The sequence below is a fragment of the Lepidochelys olivacea genome (genome assembly GCF_965140295.1).
Source record: "Lepidochelys olivacea isolate rLepOli2 genome assembly, chromosome: 10".
NCBI classification, from domain to species: Eukaryota; Metazoa; Chordata; order Testudines; family Cheloniidae; genus Lepidochelys; species Lepidochelys olivacea.
Window position 1 is genome coordinate 21317828 of NC_140420.1, and position 20373 is coordinate 21338200.

The window sequence follows — 20373 nt, forward strand, 5'->3', positions numbered from 1 at the left end:
AAAGAATAATAAAGCTATGAAACGTATGACTACAAAACAGTAAAAGAATTCCAAAACTCCAAGTGGTAAAATTCCTATTATAAGTACCTTAACCTAACATACTCACATCCTTCCTTGAGGACCCGGTAATAGGAGGTGAAGGACCAGCCTTACTCCTGGCATGCCCAATAACATGATGGTTCTGGCTTCCCCAATAGTTAGGAATGTTGAGTAGTTATACTGTGCTACACAATCTGAGCTGATAGCATGATAGAAGATAGAATGATAGGTAGATAAAAAGATAGTCTATAGAATATAGGAGAACAAAGAAAAGAAAAATGTCCCTAAGATAGCCTTACCGGTATTTTATAGGATCCTGACACTATGTAATTCAGGCCCAACCTACTATACCCAAATCTTAATTCCATACCCGAAGAAAATTATGGGTACCCTTATTCTATAAGTTAGTGAATTATGACACTTACTCTCCACATATTAATAAGGATTGCCTCACTCCAAAAAACTGCCAACCTAGGCTCTCTTGGCGACTTCCAGGTTTGTGGTGTACCCTGCGGTTACCAACTGGTTGCAGACGCCAGATAAACCTGTTCAGTGTTGTGTGTGGTTCCTCCCTTCAGTTCCCCAAAGTTGAGGGAGCATTTTTATCTCTGCCAAAGGTTGCCAGCCTTTATGCTAACTTACTCTTAACTGATCATACTTTTAGCTATTTAGCTGATCTTACCGGATACAGGCTGGTAGGCTTCTTGCATTTCAGCAACATTTATTCTATGTATAATTATTAGGAAATATATATCATATGCCTCAACACATTTTAATTTCATAGGAATTAATACTGATAAAATATAAGAATCATATATGAAATGGATTAATTCAGAAAGAGAAACATATTATTTGATACGGCTGGCTGCATTAGTAGGATATAATAGTTAGCGAAGTAATCCTATGGGCTACAGTGGTTGTGGATTCACAAGCAATGTACGCACGTTGGTCGGCTGCCATCCCTCCCATACCCCTGAGCTCTGCAGAGGAGCACAGACACTGTGTTTAGATTTCAGAGAGGCCAAAAAGGGGCTACCGTGATTATCTAGTATGACCTCCTGAACAGCACAGGCCACATAATTTCATCCAGTAGTTCCTGCATTCAGCTCATGAATTGAGAAGTCAAACAGTTCATCTTCTACTGCAGCCCGGGTTGTGTTTAAGGCACAAATTATGGAATATTAATGATAATCTATAATTGTTATTTTATCTTGAATTTGTTTTGGTACCATGTCTTAATGTAATCCAGCAGTGTAAATGTGCTTATGTGTTCTGTTATGTGGGTGTTCTGTTAACCCCTAATTGATATCAAGCAAAAAAAGAAAAGGAATAGTACTAGAGATGATTTATTTTAAGATATTGTTTTCATATTAATTAGAATTTTCTCCTTAAACTAGTAGGAAAAGCAACTATGTGAGAGGAACAAACAGACTCTGCACGTGTGCAGGAGAGAGAGATAGTAGCATTTGCTTGGTGTTCAATGGCCTAAGCGTAATAAGTTGGTAGAATCCATCCAGTTCCTACTGGACAAATGTCTACATCACTAATTCTTCTCTCTCCTCCTCCATCCCCGCCCAGATGCTCATTTGGAATTTTCAGTAGGCAGGCCAAGGACTTAATTAGAAGAGATAGGACTACTACCCCTTCAACTGTTTTTTTTTTTTAAAATATGTAAACATATACAGATATCACATATATGAGAGTGATATCCATGTGGCAAATTCATTTAATGAATACATTTATGCACCACTGCCTTTTGCTCACTAATCCATTTCCCTGGGACTTATTCCAACATTCCAAATCCTAGAGCTGCTTCAGGCATCATTTACTTTTAGCCCAACAGGCCCAGAAGGTATCACACTTTAAATTTGGGATTTTTATGTGTAGAAGACTATTTCAACAGTTTCCAGAGTAACAGCCGTGTTAGTCTGTATTCGCAAAAAGAAAAGGAGTACTTGTGGCACCTTAGAGACTAAACAACTTATTTGAGCATAGCTTTTGTGAGCTACAGCTCCTCTGATCACCATATATTTAGACTTATGGTAATTAAACACCTGGTTTTACAAGTTGGCAGATACAAATTATATTTCTAATAAAATTGTTAAAACTCTTAAAAAACATTCCTAAAATAGTTTTTCTGCAGCAAATACAGAACACATGATAATGGTACAAAGTTATATTGACATTCATTTGGGTGTCTGGTACAACAATTTTGGCTTTAATATTCATGAATAATTCACCCATCCCAAAAATTCTCTCTCTCTCACACACACTCACCATCCTCCTTACTTCAGACCACAATATTTTGATTTTGTCTTAACTATGATACTTACCACCAGTTTTTTACAACACTCCACATACAAACTTTGGGGCAGATTCTCAGAGCTGTTTCAGTCCTATTGCACCATTCTGGTGGTGAAAAGAGGCCAGAAAGCTGGTGTTACTGGCCAGCTAGGGATTCACCTGGCATAAAGAAATCACTTGGTATCATACGGCCAACATGGACGGCCCCTGCTCTTAAGGGCCTGGTGAGTGCATGGGCATGGCTGGAGCACCACTGCACTCCAGCAATCCCCAGCTAAGGTATTTGTTCCTTGGGGCCATAGTTACCTGGCATAGCTTATGCAGTCCGGAGGCTGCTGTAAAGTAAATCAGGGCTGAGGATGGTGTAGAACTAGCCTCATGATCATGGAGTCACAAATGGCTCCTTTTTCAGTTCAGTTCTGTGCTTATTCAGTGCAGCTGAGGATTGAGCCATATTATATAGTATTATAGATTTATCAGGCTAAAACAACATACTATAGCTTGTAATTTGTGTCCCATGAAGCTTTATCAGTAGAGTAGTTTCAATTAAACTATATCACTTTGGGTCATGACACTTTCCCCAAAATATCTTTCCTATCAACATTTCCAGGTGCTGTAATGTAATTCTCCTGAGTGTTCCTAAATGTATATGTCTCAGGTATAGCATCTTGTTCCTTGCACCAATATTAATGAGTTTAGAAACCGCTGAGTCTTGTAAGTCTGAATCTTTCACTACTGATTGTATACAGTGTCAGCACTATGAATATTTCTAATTTATATTTGTTCTCTAGTGTACATTTGTTGATCTAAAAATCACTGGAGACAAGGGAAAGGTTCCTACTGACTTCAGTGGCTTTTGGATCAAGCACAAGATAGTCAAGCATTACAAATAATTTCCTGCATACATATTGTACATGCAATTTGCAGATTCTTGCACCAGTAAGAGATGCTGTGCCCTGGGCATCATCACTTCTGATGGAGGCCATGCTGCATTTCCACCATTTTATTCCCTTGGGGCTTGATATGGGGAAGAACTGCTGTGTGTGTCAACTGGGTGGAGCCCTGATGGACAAGGCTGCAACGTAAATGACATGAAATAGATAATTTCCCACTTTCCTAAGCTACAAGTACCAATAAAATCTATGTACCACCCCCACCCCTGCCAGCACAATTCATTTGGGACTGTGCTGGATGTGCGCAGGGTTTCCAGAGGTAAGGGGGGGCCAGGATGCAGGTAGTGGGGGCTTCTGCAGATATAACCCTTGGAGGGAATCTACCCAATTTTAAACCCTTTGTGGTTTCTGCAGTAGTCTCCCTGTTACGCAAAAGGCCATGCAGTTCCACATAATTTATTGGTCATGATTTATTTTACAAGGTAAACACTGCGATTCTTAAAAGTTCCTTCTTCTGCACAAGGTTGGATGTGTAGTCTGTGAGCCAAGGAGGGAGCTGCTGTGCGTGCTGTACCACATCTCATTATGAATAGACCACGCTCTCTGGGTATCAGTCTGGCACCTTTTCTGAGCACTATAATCCACTTGAATTTATATTTAAAATAAATGCTTTATTGAGAAAGTCTTGACATTTCAAAGGTGTACAGTCCTTGTTATAATGAACGATTGCATTACTACACAGTTTTTTCCCCCACTGTTAGTAACCAGTTCTTTTCATTTGTCAAGGAGAAAAACTAAAATCTAGCAGTTGTTTTGTTGACAAATCTTATACAGTTAACTGGAAGATACTGAAAGACACTGAAGATAAAGACTGTGTGCAGGGTTTCTTCAAATAGGAAGAGCACCAAGGAATATAGACTGATATTGAAAATACCTTGTAATGCATGATCTATACTTCTCATAGAAAATTTAGTTTTAAAGGGTCAGTGTCTTTAGAATACTCATTATATGATCAATTTAAATCTCATCAATCATGTAAAGGAGATAGCAGAATAATTTAGTGTTTATGATATTGGTATAAAAGTATGCAATAGACTTGGTTCCATTGAGAAGTAGAGTCAGATAATTTAATTATTTTCAGAGATTCGAGTCTATGTGGTCATTCTTAGTACAGGAAATAGCTAACTATATAGTGTACAACATTTCAAAATAGCTGACAACCACCACATTAGCATTTGTGTCAAGATAAATGAAGATTAATGGAAGCAGAGTAATATGGTCATTTACAAAAGGACAAGCTGTCGAGTCAGATGCATAGGCATACTTCTGTTTCTTTGTGAATGGCATTAGATGAAGTTTACTTTTATACTGTTGAGAAACAGTAACTATACACAAGTATACCAGAAACAGTCACCAAGTTGTGACCTCTTTCTCCTAGTTTTTTGGTACCACAAATTGTCTTTGTTAATAAATCAAATATTCATAAGGAACATTGCACCATGCACTTGAATTTTAACAAATGAAAAGTACAAATCAGTTAGTGTTACTGAAGTCCAGATCAAGATATTTCACACTGCGATACATCAAATCTTGTGCAAAAATCATAAACTTCACTACACATTACCACTGTGATGCTTTTCATTGCTTACCTTCGCCACATGGTGGGATTCTTCTGAAATATATTCCATACAATTTGGAAATGGAAATTGTTATTTTGAAATGGAAGTTTTTGATACACTGAAGACTATGGCTATATAATGGCCTTCTTATGAGTCTTCTAAACATAAGAAAAAGGAACAGGGAGAAGATTCTTCTTCACTGCAACTGCACAGGGCTTGCTAGTGCTCACTGGCAGCATGAGGAGTACTCTGTGTGCAAATACAATACAGCAGGGACTCCTGCAAAGACAGTGTCAATTCTTCCCTCTTTGAAGCTACTACAGCCCTAACAGAACCCTAAAAATATAAACACTACACTCAGCACTAAGTACAATATAAAAATGTTTCCTGTCCTCAGACTCCTATATTTTGCTTTATTCAAAAACATCAGCTGTAGTCGGTGTAATGTACCATGTTAAAAATACAGTTAATAGAACAAAAATATTTTCCTAAATAACTTGTTAAATGGGTTTGACTGTCCAGTTGGTATTCAGAGAGAGAAGCTTGCACTGAATTCAGAGACAAAAAGTGAGGGTAGAATTCTTGAAATGACTGATAGCTGGAATTTTTTTATTTCCAGTTTTTCTGTTTCTCCCAGCTTGTTTCCTCTCCCGCTGTCTGACTTCAATATCAAACAATTTTGCAAGCCTGTGGTGCTGCTACAAGTATTTTTTAAATGCACTTCTGCCAGTGCCTGTGCTAGGCAATAATCCAGAAAGATGAACCACCTAAAAGATGTAAAGTAACTTTCATTATCTTTTATCATTGAGCTGCTGTTTGGTGGGTGTGTGCACGCACGAGCCCCCCCCGAGGAATGTTGACGTTCTCCAAATTGTTCTCATCTAGAAAATGTGCTAATTGCTTCAAAACATGAATAGTGTTTAATCCTCTGCCTGTTAAATGCTTTGGCAATAATCCCATTGTACATCATGCTTTTTATTGTTTGATAATGTAGAGTGCAAGTGTGGTTTAAGATTACATATAGTGCCTGATATTTATAGCTTTCAATTTCACTGGTGAATTTCGGGAAGTGTGTATGTACTATTTTCCACCTGCAAGAGCCAAGTAAACATTTGCCTACATTGCAGAAGGGCTTTATAAATCTAAATGTACAATGGATTTTTATTCAAACTGTTGATCCAGTATTAAATTTCTCTCTCAAATTCTAATCTAGTTTTGCATAGATACTAAATCTTATTGCTAGAAAGCCAACATCTTTACACAGACTCATAGTGATCTGCAAGTAAACAGCTATTCCAATGATATAAGTTAGGACTATTATATATTTATTTATATCTATATTCCTAATCTCAAATTTCTACTGTTTCTATTATCACAACCCTGAAGTAGTTACAGTAAACCCATATCAACATCACAACCCCAAAATTGTCTGTAATCCCAAAATATACCCAGGATATTTCCTCATAAAATAGTTTTGATTTAGACTAGTTGAACAATTGCATTTCATGAGTGCTAAGAATATCCTGAAATATTTCTAATGCAGTAATTTTGGTATGGGCAATTCCACTGAATATCAAGATGTATTCAGAAATATTAATTAAACAGTTCCAAGAGCATGTGCCATACATTTTAAAACAAAATATTTATGGCTCTAGTTTATTCTGAGACTATATTAATATCACTATCAATCTAGTGTTTCCAACTGCAGCAGGGTCATGGCAGTGTTTCAACATGAAAATATTGGTAGAATTACAAGAGTAAAGGGTGAAAAGTCACAATTAGACTGAGTAAGAATGGGAGGATTTTTCACACACAAACTAGGTATGGGTAAATCACAGTTCATTACAGAGAATCAATCTGTAAGAAACCATGGCACCTTACTTACAAAGACACCGGTCAGCTGAATTGCACACATGCAGAATTAGAATTTGTTGTCCTCTATTTCAAAACCACAGTCCTTCTCCACCTGAGCTAAAGAAAAAGCTCCATTGACTATCAGTAGCATTTGGGTGTATACGCTTTTTGTAAACTAGCAATTAGAGGGCAAGACAAGTGGAGATACTTGTGAATGTCTGATTCTGTACTATATCAGGCTATTGTAAACATATGCATATGCCAATATATTACTACAGGCCTCTTAATGATCTTAAAGGAACAGCTACACAAGCTTAGTCAACAGAGGGAAACGATATATGTGAATGAGCAGATCTGACATCCCATCCAATAGAGGGCAGTAAGGCACATAAAACCAGTTCAGTACAAAATGATTCAAACTAAAAGCAGTACTGCTATGATGGGAATAGAGACCAGAAACTTTGAGATTAAACTCTATTAAGTTGGCAAATGCTATGCTGTCTATATGGTGAAACTTACTGAAGCCTCTACTCCAGCTCCTCTTGTAAATCTATAAAGATCTTCGCTCTTTGTATAGATTTCATGGAAGAACATAGAATATCAGGGTTGGAAGGGACCTCAGGAGGTCATCTAGTCCAACCCCCTGCTCAAAGCAGGACCAATCCCCAATTTTTGCCCCAGATCCCAAATGGCTCCCTCAAGGATTGAACTCACAACCCTGCGTTTAGCAGGCCAATGCTCAAACCACATGAAGAGGTACAGTAGGTTCCATTTATAGTATCACCACCAATATTTTTGTTTGTACTTTTATTAAAGTGATAAATAGAAGCCACACCAGTGCAAATTATTTTCTTACATAAGAAGATGGTATCATGTGACAGTTCAGAGGAGAGCTGCAGCTGTGATCTCTCCCACAGTCTTTGTGCGCAGCTTTAAAGTGACAGGCTTCACTACCTGCACTTCTCCCAAAGTGGAGCACTCTGGTTCATCAGGGTACAACACATCTTTTTATCACCCTCCTGTCATGGTTACAGGGTGAGTGGTGCCTTAGACTTCTCTGCAGTCCCTCATGAGTACACCCCTCAGGGGACAAGTGCCACTACCATCACCTCTCTCTGGGTGGAATCCCATAGTTCTGCCACTCATACTGGACCCCAGGATAGCAGATTCTTTCCCCTATTCCAAGCCACGATAATATGATAGGCCCAGCTGTATTTAGCAGCTGCAAGACACTCCCTCTGGGAGCTTATGACCAGTGGCTGATTAAAGTGACCCAAAACAGCTCCTTCCAAACAAACATTATTGTCTATTCACCCAAAGGTAAACAGCAAGCACAGAAAAGAGTTAAAACCACAAGAGGTCTGCATGCCTGGGACTTACCTAAAGCTTACCATTTCTCTCAAAGCCTAGGCAAGCCTTGCTGCCCTAGACACGTCCCACAGAGCCTATGCCTCAGATCGACTGCCCTCCTGCGTTCTCTGCTTCTCTCAGCATCTACCTTTCAGCAGCTGCTGGCAACTCACCTCACACCATCCTTCCTCTCTAGGCAGGAGTTTTTAACAGTTTAGCATCCTCTTGATCTTAGATCCCATTCTGGAAAAATAAACTGGTTAATCTGGCTGGATCCAGGCAGGTAGTCACCTCCCAATTAATAGCTAACCCACTGGTCTCTTAAGGACCCTTGAAGCATTCCCCGCCCCGCCCCCTGATATCTTAGTTATTGTATCATTTCCTGCTCGTTTCCCCACAGCCCACTATTAAACTTAGTCAATCAATTCTCACGTTCCAAAGAGGCTACGCAGGTACTATCTCAGTAGCTACGTCACATATTCATAACATTATTACAGCTTAATCCTGTGCTTTCCACCCCTGTATACAAGAGAATACAGGTGTATTGAGATATAGATTACAGTATATACACACACCCATAGTGTTATTATAAGAGCTATATCACAGGTTTGGTTTTAATCAGTTCATCCCACTTGCTCTAGTCTTTCCTTGAATATTGTTTGTTATCTAACCTAATATAGACATACATCTTTCTATTTCTCTTAATTTTTATTCATGCAAATCACATTTCTGTAGTGTGTATTTGGTTGTTGGCATAATAGTAATGAAATACATGTTTTTGCTGCCATCACTAGCATTCCAAATAGGCAGTTGTCTGTATTTTGTTTCTTTAAATCAGAGCATCTCTCCAACCTGACAGTAAAAAAAAAAAAGATGATTTGGGTCATGTATCACTCCTGCATCAATTTACTGACATCAAATCAGAAGTCGTTCAACATAAAATATTCCCAATAGACATGCAGATGGTTTATTATTCCACGGTATTTCCTTGAGAATTTCTTGTGAAATTTTTTGTCTTTTGTTTTGTAAGGCTGCAGTATGAAAGGCAACAACAAACACAGCTAAAATGACCCTGGTTTGTTTAACTGAAAACAGTTTCAAATGATCAAAACATTGGTCAATAAAATCAGACTTCAGTGCGAAAAGATGTTGAAGAGTGAATGCGAAGCAAACTCATTTCTCTTTTATAGCCAACTGAGACATAGTGCAGGTGACAGCAAGGCAGTAATTGAAGAGTTATAAATAATTGCCAGGAATTTATTCTCCAGTGCAACTACCCTTTTCCTTTCAGTAGCTTTCACAACACATGTTGCAAATAGGAAAAGTCCACTCACTGTGAAGCCCATGAACAAAAGACCTGTCTGCCTGACTTCCTTTAATTTTTTCAGAGGCAAATTTAGTACTTTAGATTATTGCATTCACAAAGTGCAGCAAATGAGACAGACTTCAAATGAACTCAATGAAATGGTCTTCAATGACCATTGTGGGATAACCAGATGTTTAGCTTTTCTATAATACTGTTTTCCAAATAAAATTAGGTATGTTTTCATTTTTTTTGCAGCCAAACAACTCTAAATCTTTCGAATTTGTTACCCCACATTTCCAAAAGCATTCAATGCATTCCCATTACCACTGTGCAAACTACTGGTGACAGAAGATCTTGTTTGCAGTAGGTTTTCCTAACAAATGTAATGTGTTATCAATTTAAAAAGCTCTGGGGCAGATTTTTGTATGGAATATGAACATTATTTTCTCTACAACTCCTTGATAAACATGTTTATACAGATTTCAGATGAAATTAGCTAGACTTTCCTGAAGATACCTGTCCTATGTTAAACGAAGTGATTTTTCAGGCCAATTTTTCAAGCCGTAGAGTGGAGTAAGTGGAGGGCACAGCACCCAGAGAAATTAAAATCAAATATTTTCTAAAATGTGATACTTCTTTATGTTCACTTCTAACCATCTCTCCTCATTATTCTCTAATGTCACTATCTAAAACAGTCTCCCTGACTTTTCAAATTCACTCTGAAAACCAGTCTTTTTGCACTGACCTACATGAGATTCTCAACTCTGCTTCGGCCAAGGGGACAGACTGACAGCCCTACTTTGCACCAACAGTCCCATATTAAAAGCAATGTTCCTTATCTAAACAAAAAATTGCCTGTCCTGTACTAAGTTAGTATGGGATGCCTTTTATCCTGTATCTCAAACCAACACTTCACATTGCAACGTGCTGCTATTTTGCAACTTGACTTGGCACACCACTCAAATTTGGCCCAGCTGCCCCTTCCATCTGGCATAACAGAGAAACAGCCAGGCAAAATTTGCAGCCTGGTGCATGGAGTTGCAACGCCACTCAAATTTGGCCTTGCTGACCCTCTGCGCCTGGTCCCTCACTGAAAGTTGCCTCTTCCAAATGGCACCCCTCCTGGTTGCAGCAAAACCTCTTTCACACTTTTCAGCCAAGACTGCTGGCAGCACACAACACTGCAGCAGGCATTGATCAGCAACTCTGACTCGGATCTGAGCACACACATAGAACCTGAACAGGAGCTGCAACAGCTCCCCAGCCCTGTGCCTGAGGCTTTGGGGTCTTCATGGCACCCAGAGCTGGAGAGAGCCTAGGAAGGATGGGGGAGGAAAAGGCACTTGCCCATCAGAGGCTCAAGTCAAGACTGGGGATATCTGAGGTCTGTTTCATATTTTTGAAATACAGTGTTGTCAATCCTAGTGCAAAGGGGCTCTTAAACTCCAGATCCAGTGGGGAAGAATTGCACCAACACAGGAATCGGGGAAGATAGTCACAAACCATAGTTTATGGGGCATATGAGGGCAGGGTTGGAGCAGGAAGGGGAAGTGCCACAGAATATGGTGCTAGCGAGATACTGGGCAGTACTGCTGCCCATAGGAAGACCAAAATTTATGCTGGGGATCACTCCAGCCCAGAATCCGGAGGGTTCAAAGCCTTCCCCGCTCCCCCACCCCTGAAACACACCTCTTTAGAGATGCAGCACAGAATCTTATCCCATTCCTAAGCCTCTCTAATAAAAACAATCAAATCCATTTTTCTTGAGCTCAATAATTCTGCCAAAATAATCTTTTCACTTTTCTGCATCCTTGTCCTACTTTATGGAGAAAATCTACATTACCTGTATATTACACTGTTTTGTAATCTAGTTGCATTAGCCAGATTTACATACACAGCTTGTGATTATTGTTCTTTGACAAATTTGCACAGAAGATGCTACAAAAACACTGTTACAGAAGGTAAAAGAAGTTAGATGGTTTTGCTTTCATACCTAAAGTTTTAATAAATAACTGTTTCAAGCCATCTTTGGTCTTTAATACCATTAGGCAGCTTCCTTCTTCATGGTCCACTAATTTGATATCGAAGTTATCTTTATTATTTTTTTCTGGAACATGCATATTATATGGGCCCAATTCTCAGGGGCTCTCGAAGTGCTTTATTCTGCTATAGCAAAGCAAAGAAGCCAGAAAGCCAGTTTAACTGACTGAGGATTTCCCTATGATGTAAAGGCTCTACTATATCACCTCTCCTCCCCACATTGTCAGTGCAGGGAGTGGCATTCCAGGGAAAACAAGTATGCAGCCAGGGCATCCCTATATCTCAGCAATCCCTGGCTGTGGGCAGTCAGGTATTACTTAGTGCAGCCATAAGGTTGCTTTAAATTATGATGGGACCAGACTGCCCTGAGGATCACCCCCTCCATAATATTGATAAGCTATCCATATGTATGTAGCTGTAATACCAACAACAGCACTGATTCCATTACGCTGTGGAATTATCTCAGGTACAGGTGATGCTACCAAGATGGTAGGTTTCTGATAAATTATTAAAACACTTCTGTCACACCAGTTATTTAAAATAAAGACCATCTTCTGGAAGTGGGAAAGAAACAAACCATCAATGTTTATGTATCCTAAGAAGAAAAAAAAATACATGTTGGTATGTTAGCTTTTTTTTTTTTATCAGCATGAATTTAGGACGGCCGAATTATTCATGAGTGGTAAAGCCAGTCATGAGTTTTAACAGAGATTACAACTGATTGCCAATAAAACCTTTAAGCCAGAGCAACATATATTCTGCATATGGCATATTTAGGACAATTATTTCAGAAATACATGAGTTATTTCATTAATTTTTTTTAAATTGGAATTGTATTTTGTACCTCTCCACTTGCACAGCCAAGCTCCCTTAGTATTATGAGCCCAACTTTACAGATCTCTGAGAGAGAGAATAAAATATAACTCTCTCTGCATTGAGTAGCTCTGCCACTAACTAGCAAAGATCTGTGTAAATCAGGTTTCTTTTTTTGTTCTTCTGATGCAAAGTGGTCTTTTCTGTAGGTAGGAGGGTTCTGCTATGCACCAGAGGGCTGGGGGATATTTTAGCTACAATGAGCCCTCAATACTGTACTTAATGGAACAGAGCCCTTCCTTGAACTGTACATATATGATGACATCCTAAAATTACAAACCTAAAAGATATGCCAGTGGATTAACCAAGATGGTAGGTTTCTGATAAGTTATTAAAACACTTCTGTCACACCAGTTATTTAAAATAAGGACCATCTTCTGGAAGTGGGAAAGAAACAAACCATCAATGTTTTAACAAGAGATTAGAGAAGTTGTAACGTGTGTTTGTTGGTAGCCTGGAGTAGAAAGCAATAAAACATTCCTTCCTTTTTTATTTCATACTTCAGACTTCACAAAAACTAAGCCATTTACAATAAAATCCTATTGTGGTAGCCATTAAAACTCTTCTAGATCTGTGCATAACAAATTAGCTAAATTAATACCACTCCTAACATGTGGTGCTTTTCAAAGTGGCCGTGCATGCAAATTAATAAGAACTATATAATCATGTATTTTCATTAGAATAAATTACACTGCTGAAGCTCTGCTTGCATTCATTGGAAAAGTATCACACAAAGCAAATGATAATATAAACAGTTCATAAGTTCCATACTACAGGCCAGTGGCTTTGAATGTGAGGGAAAATATTGAACTATGTAGCAAGAGACATCTTGATGAAGAGGAAGAGAAAAACATGCACCAGATATATGGGATAATAATTTTGTTAAATTTACAAACTACATTAATAGAGGGATTTGCTACTACTCCACAAAACATTGAGATAATTTATTAAAAGGGAGATCAGTAGTATCCAGTTACTTCCCCTGAGGATGTGTGAATAAGGAACTCAGACATGCAAATACTCAGTTTAAGCAACCATTTGTCTTAGGGCCTCATCCTGTAAGGTGCTCAGCAAAGTCATTAATTGTCTTATGGAGTGAAATTCTAATTGGAGTAATTGAACTTTGATAACTTTTATGTCATTAATTATAAATTGGGTTCAAACTAAATTGTATTTGCATTATATTATGCTTGCTATTAATGAGTCTATTACTCTTAATACTTTGCAAACTCCATTTGAAGTAAAATGTTACAATCTATAGATTCTAATTAGAAGTGAACTCTTTCCATAAACAAAAACATGGCAAGGCAACACTGGCAAAGCATTTACTAAAGAATATGGTCCAGATTCTTTCCTGTGGCCAAAGAACGCATAATACAATTTGTAGAGGAGGTAAATCTGGCTTTAAGACACCTTCCATTCTGCACTGGTTGTGTACTATGTTGGTTTCCCAAATGGAAGTTAGAGCAGTCTCTGGGTTGCTGCCAACACCCACAATGGGCGATACCCTACTTGCCCCAGCTATACCTCTTATGGCCACAGCACAGGGAATAATCTGACCTAGGAAGCTCTATCATGCAGGAAATAATTTTCTAGAAGGTGGAAGGCATTCTTGGGCCATTTTCCGTCAGAAAGCATTGAAAAAAATCCAAAAAAAACCCAACAGGAACCAGAGTAACCTGGAAGTAATAGGTGTGATTGTCTTTCAGAGAAGGAACTCACTTTTCAGTTTTATAAAACCAATCAAATCATAGATGTAGAAGAGGTGGGTGGCACCAAATAAATCACGAGTGGGTTGTTATCTAATGGGTTTCTCTTGTGTGAGCAAAGAGGCATAATGAATATGAGTCTAACTCTAACATAGATCTCTCCTATTGAATAACTCAGGAAATTTCCACCCCCGAAGCAGTTTCAATCCATCTCAAGTCCCATTACCAAACATTGGTCAGAGAACCTTGTTGTGTTTTAGGTGGTGCTAAAAAACTAATTAATATTTTGGGCTGGGAGTTGAACATTAGCATTAAGGCCTCTGTTTATTCAATGGAATTCACCTCATTCTGTTTCTGAATGATTTGAGGACAGATTTTTTTAAACAATTAAATCAATTTAAACAAAATTATGAATAATTCTTGGTCGGTGCTCATTTGTGAACAATTTACTATTCACATTTGATATCTGAAGTTTGATTTTGATGGGACATCATGAATGCTTGCATATACAAATTCAGAATTAATCTTTATAGTTGCTATTCTTTAATATTCTCTTAAAATTCACTTTTTCCATGAACATTCTGACTAATCTTGTTCACTAGGATGTTTGCAGAAAGCAAACACAATAGGACATGAACATGGATGATGCAATTTTTTAAAATATTGAAGTGAATATTCATGGTAACTATTTTGAAATATTCACCCAGCTATAGTTACATCAAGAAAAAAGGACAAGAGTAGTAAATGATGGGGACTGTTGAGAAGCACATGGAAAGAGAAACTTTTGTGCAAATCTGTTTGATAACTGGGAATATGCTGCTTTGCTATTAAAAGTCCATTTTGCTCAAAGCCTATTTCAGGAATTTTCATTTGCAATTTAAAGCAGACTAAGATAATTTGATTAATCATGTGTCTGCTGTCCACTAATTTTATTTAGTAAAATTCATCACCCACTTCTCAGATTGAAATGTGCTAATTGCTTAGTGCCATGAAAGTAATTCTTGAGTGGAGGGCAAGCAAATGGATGATCTATGCCCACCACCTTTCTAAAAATAATCTCCTGAGTGTGGAGGCTGGAACTTCACCTTGAAAACCAGTCTATTGTGGATGTGAGCTAATTTGTCTGTCAAATTTAGATAGCAAGATACTTGGGGCAGAGATTTCTCCCTCTGCATTGTGCTGAGCTAACCACTGGTGCTCAGTAATGAATAAAATATTTCTGTCAGCCACTCCAGACAAGTATCAATATTTGGATATCCAGTAATTCAGCATCAGAATTGCCTTTGTGTTTCAGTATATTACAAATGACTTTGAATGTGAAGAAAGTTTCACCTTAAGCCCATCCAGAAATTAATTGTCAGTAGAAATGAGTCTAACCTCTAAGGCTTGGATCAATTTTGCATTTGAATTTCCCCGGAAGTCGGGAGTGTTCATAGGGGGATTTTGGTTTAGCCTCATTTGGAATTCTCAGCCTACCAATGTGTAATGATGATGGTCATTACCATCACAAATAATAAAGCCCAAGGCAAGAAGTCTCTTGTCAAGGCAGTCCCTTAAATTCTGATTTTTTTTTAAATAGAGAAAACAATTAGTGTCTTCTCCTTGCTTGTTATGCAGGTTTCACTAACAGACTCTGATGCCTCCTGTCAATACTCATAAAAAGGGGTGGTAGCTTGCACTGTGTTTCCAATAATGTGAATGGAACAGCATGGTAGATCTGCAGCCATGCTATATTGCAAAAACTGTGACTCACTGACTTTTGGCTGGCAGTCCAGTTTTAGATGGTAAAAGGTCTTACAGAGAAGACCGAATGCGTCTACCAACTTGTGGGAGCCAAAGCCTAATTTGGTGCATAATTCAGGAGTAACATACTTCTGCGCTGATCAGAGTTTGTTATTTCATGAAATCATATTATATAGATATAGATCTCAAAGTGATGTAACTGTCAGAATCTTTACACACACAGAGAGTAAGTACATTTAGTTTCAGATGCATCTGGTGTTACAGATTTATCATTTTTGCCTTGTAGCACTTCAGAGGGTCTTCATAATTAGGTTTCTTTCCCCAGAATTGTCCTGTGTATTCTATTAGAAAACTGCATGACATTGACTTTTTTTGCATACACTATCTGCATGGTTAGGCAACATAATCAAATCTAATACTCTGGTTTAGATACATAGCTTTATTTTTCTCTTTCCCTGTCAATATTGGATACATTTTTCTGAAATATTCTGGGTCTAAACATTTAAAAACAACAACAACATCCTTTCAACTAAAGATCTGTATGTTGGTGTCAGGATGTACAAAAAACCTGCAGTGGTGAGTACTATTCAGTATAGTACATATTTCTATTTAAATACACTTAAATAGAAGTCTGCAGATTGAATTGTCCTCTTTCTTACAAGTATAGTCATGCAGAGTGAATCAGGATGAAAACTATGGTCTAATGGCAGACTAATTAAAGGCATCAGTGCTGTCTCCCCACTGTGCTACTCCAGTTTTACTCTATTGATTTAAATGGAGCATCATTGGCGTAAAACTAGAATAGTGCAATGATGAATCTAGCCCACATTGTGTATGTGGGAACTGCTATCTCTTTAGCAAGAAAATAGGGAAAACATAACATTCACTTACCAGCTGGAAGATAGAAACATGTAGCTAGAAGTTGTCATTTGTAAAACAGCCACTTTAGGTCATGAGCTCTTTCACTCCACCAAATTGAAAAGGACTTGCCCAGAAAGGCATGCTGGGGGAAGTTCCTGTAAGAGGAACTCTGCAGTAGAGAGATTTAGTAGTGACCAGGAAGTCAGTAGGGAAAGGACTGCTTTGGTGTTGTGTCTGCCACCACTATTTCACAGCATATGAAAACAGAGAAATTCTTTTTCTTGGTTGGTCTTGGATGTCTGTTAGAAGCAGAAACTTACTGATTTGAATGGAAGTTTTAACAACAAAACTGGAAATGTAAATGCATATATCTGATATACTTTAAAATTCTCAAGTATTGAATCATTCCATTGATAAAATACATTCAGTGATTTCTAGTGAGTTCTCTGCAGTTTTTACTCAAAGTCCCATCTGATTAGAACATTCTGAGGTAAATATTTTAAAAAATTCACAACGTACTTTAGCCAGTGAAGTCAATGGGAATCATATAGCTAAAGTAAGTCTTAGAATATTTATTCTGTAGGGCCTTGTTTCTTCTTTTGTAGTTACAGCTGCATAACTTTTGTCCTGCAGCTTGTTTGCATGGAAGGATGGGAATATTGATTACAAGATACTCAGCTCTTATATAACAGTGAATATGTGACAGTGATCAGCATAGTCATAATATGGTTTAGCCAACTACAGATTTTAGTGTGGGTTTCACAGTCCCTTGGTGCCATCCATAGTAGGGGACAGTGGTAATTATACTTACTGGTATTCAATTCAAACAAACAAAATAACCCATTCCAAATCCAGTGCAAAATGTGCAATACCATCTAGAGCTGGAGAACTGTTGCTACAGTGTATTCTTATTAGCATATACCTGATGCTAGATCTACAATCCATTTCCTAAACCGAGAATGAGTATGGCATTATGTGTTATCACACACTTTTGGGTGATGAGATAAGTGACAAACTGAAGCTTTTCAAAGCCAAGATAAAGATAATCTATATTTGTATTTACACATGGAGCTACTAGTAAAAGGCCAAATTGTAGTTAACCCTTGTGCAGATTTAAACATTGGATTTACAGTGTGCAAATGTCTGGGAGGAAAAACAAACAAACCATGTAATTGATCACAATTAAAGAAACTAGAGCACTTACAGACTTTCTGTTCTTTTATTCTATCAGTCCTCACAGGATGTGTTTCAGATTCAGATCCATTACTATTTCATAAGTTTAGATGAATTTGTTGCAATTAATGAAAATAACTGTATGGCGAAAGAAAAAGTAAACAGAAACCATTCTTGATTATAAGAGACTTTAGGCAGTTATTTGAAGCATACAGAACATAACAGTGTATATAGACTATAAATAATGTGAAATATTAAGACAATTTTGTTGCTTTGAGATCCCCAAAAAATACAAATATGCAAGTTTTTCTTTTCCATAAAGTCAGTGCCATAAATTTAAAACTTTTAGGATAGTCTGTGTGTATAAGACAATTACATTAAAATGTAAAAAAGCCTCAAGGGTTAAGGACTTGCATGCTTTTGTGTCAAAGGTGGTTAAACTTTTTTTTTTAAGCTTGTTCCTTGCAACAGTAAATAAGCGATTGTCAATAATATAATTAAATGAAGGGATACCCAGTTTGTGGCAGGATTTTGTACAAGTCTGTTATAAAAGGAAACAATTAATTTGAGGAAATGAGAGACATTCCAAACCGTTTTATCCATTTACTAAAGGCTACTCTTTTTTATAAGTAACCATAGTAATAACTACTCCAGAAGTATTTGCTCTCTTTTGAGTGTATTGAAATGTTTGATTCCAGTACTACGTGGGGACTGTCATTGTTAATATTTACAATTGTCTCTTTAAAGGCCCAGTTCCCACCCTTTCACCATAGGGAGCTACAAAAAGGACTCTGATTCTGGGATTCAAAATTTCTTCTGGACCTTCTCATGCCCAAGGGGTTTGTACTCATGCTGTACCTCTCCAGGACCTGCATCTTTCCTGCCCCCTTGTTCTTCCAGGGGTTGCACAGAAGCTGCAATCCCTACATTCCAGGATTGCAGTTGTACCCTGCATCAGGGTTCCTTCCCCACTCTGAACTCTAGGGTACAGATGTGGGGACCCGCATGAAAAACCCCCTAAGGTTATTTCTACCAGCTTAGGTTAAAACTTCCCCAAGGCACAAAGTCTTTGCCCTTGGATTAGGTAAATGCTGCCACCACCAAGTGATTTAAACAAACAATCAATCAGGGAAAGGACCACCTGGAGTTCCTATTTCCCCAAAATATCCCCCCCCAAGCCCTTACACCCCCTTTCCTGGGGAGGCTTGAGAATAAACAAGATAAGCACAGACCAGCCTTGGATTTTTAAGACCCAAAAAACCCAATCAGATTCTTAAAAAACAGAACTTTATTAGAAGAACAAAAAAATATAAGAGAACAATTCTGTAAGATCAGAATGGAAGATAATCTTACAGGCAGTCAGATTCAAAACATAGAGAATCCCTCTAGGCAAAACCTTAAGTTACAAAAAGACAGAAAAACAGGAATACACATTTCCTCCAGCACAGCGACTTTCACAAGCCAAAACAAAGAAAACCTAACGCATTTTCTACCTAGATTACTTACTAACTTTACAGGAGTTGGAGGGCTTACATCCTTGATCTGTTCCCGGCAAAGATATCACACAGACAGACAAAAGCCTTCCCCTCCCGCCCCCTTCCAGATTTGAAAGTATCTTGTCCTCTCATTGGTCATTTTGGGTCAGGTGCCAGCTAGGTTACCCGAGCTTCTTAACCCTTTATAGGTAAAAGGACTTTGCCTCTGGCCAGGAGGGATTTTATAGCACTATGGACAGAAAGGTGGTTACCCTTCCCTTTATATTTATGACACCCTGTAAGAGGGGTAGTGTTTCTTGTACCTTCCCATGTCTGCACACCTATGGAGCAGCAGGGCCTCATCTGACCCATGGCATTAGGTGAACAATCTCAGCATAGTACATAATTTCTAAACAGTTATGTCCAAAAACATTTAAACTCAAGTTTCTAAAAATATTGGGAGAAATGATCATTCAAAACAAAGACTCTATCGTGATACACACTAATGCAATAGATAAATTGTCATGGTTTAAAATGAGATGGGTTACAGTAGGGCAGCTGCCAATGACGACAGCCAGGTTTAGGAGTGAATATGCCTCCCTTAGGGCCTAGTCTTGTTGTTGGTCAGCATGTAGAACTCCTGCCAATGGAGTCAATGATGTCAATGGATGTTTGAGTGCATATCTATCATGGTTAGAGAGCAAACTGAAAGTTTAAGACCCCTTTGCAGTTATGCTTGAGTGAACCCCTCAGGTGACAGACTTGGCTTCTTTCATCTCTTTCTAGGTGAGGGCCCCACAATTCAACCAGACTTTGACAGTCTTTGGGCTGCAGCCCCCATTTTCCAATAGTGGCTCCTAGCAGGTCCAATTGGGCTTGGTCACGACAGGAACTTCCTTTCAAGAGATGTGCCCAGCAGTTATTAAAGTAACTGAAAACAGCTTTTTCAAAATCAATGTATTGTTTATTTTCTCAAAGCAAAGAGTTAAAACAACAAAAGTCCTACATGCATAGGTCTTACCTAAACTATACCCTTTCCTTGCAATCTTTGGTAAGTTCCACTTAGCCCAGATACACCCGATTCTGAGCTGGGAGGGGCAGACTGCCCTGTTTAAGCTTCTCCTTTAGAGTTTC

The 20373-nt window shown here is 38.2% G+C and overlaps 1 protein-coding gene across 1 annotated transcript in view; it reads left to right on the top strand.

Annotated features, from left to right (window-relative positions):
* The window catches only part of SHISA9 (shisa family member 9), a 247744-nt gene that overhangs the window by 34918 nt on the left and 192453 nt on the right, over positions 1 to 20373 (top strand).